Raw genomic sequence first — 1,115 nt, 5'->3', positions numbered from 1 at the left:
GATCGCGCTGCAACCAATCCATACCAAGAATGAGGTCAAAAGCTTGACTCGGCACCACCCGCAACGATTGCAACTTAAGCTCGAGATCGCCCACACGCACAACCAGGTCCGCCTCATCTCGTGCACATGCATGTGTACGGCCGTTGCCATAAAGAATGAAAACTGGATCCGCCGCACGACGCAAATGTAGACGACAATGTGTGGCAACAGGTCAAGCAATAGAAGATAAACTCGAACCTGTATCAACCAACACGGAGAGAAGATTACCCATGGTACATGGAACAACTCACAGAATCACTGGAACAACTCATGGAACCACCGATAGGCTAACATTAATCCTGCCAACTCAACCTCGAGTTGCTAATGTGCCTCACTCACGAGCCCAAGCACAAACTCATGTAAAATGGTACACCTCAAATCCATCCTATGAGCCCAAGAGCAAGCTCACATCATAAGGTATAACAAGGTAACTAAATCCATACCCAAGGAACAATTGCAAAACCTTTGCACCCAAAAGTGTACCCACTCAGATCATCGTTTTCATCTCTGCGTATGCAACGAGACTAGTTGCCCAATCTCATTGAATAGTACTTGCTGAGATTCACCCTTTGATACCAAATGTAGCGCACATGGTTTTGACCCCTTATCCTATGGTGTTTTACCATAGGATAACACCACGAAGCGGAACCTAAACCCTCTTTATGCCATGTGACACATGCCACGTGTCATATGCCATGCGTCCAAAGGACAATGGTGCGGAACTTGAGGTTTAGGGCCTTGGGCCACTGAATGAAGGAACGGTGCCAAACTCCCAAACATGGAGCCAAAGAGCATTAGCACTGGAGCACGGAACAACTCCCGAGCATATAGCCCAAGGAGTGAAGGGACATAAGTTCAGAGCGACTTGGAACAGTCTTAGAGTAACTAGCATCCCAATGCCAGGACCAGCACGTAAAATAGAGCCAAACAGAGTCTGATGCTATTTTGGCATACCAGTGGCCTAACATGAGGATATGGGTACTCCACTAACTAGCATGGAATGGAACTTGGGCTTAGACCCAAGCCGGACGCAGAACAAGGACAGGCACGCAAGCGGGAGCTAGACTATGCCTCAG

Source organism: Selaginella moellendorffii, unplaced genomic scaffold, assembly GCF_000143415.4.
Source record: "Selaginella moellendorffii unplaced genomic scaffold, v1.0 SELMOscaffold_194, whole genome shotgun sequence".
Lineage (NCBI taxonomy): Eukaryota > Viridiplantae > Streptophyta > Lycopodiopsida > Selaginellales > Selaginellaceae > Selaginella > Selaginella moellendorffii.
The sequence above is the reverse complement of the archived record's forward strand: the minus strand, read 5'-3'. Positions refer to the sequence as shown.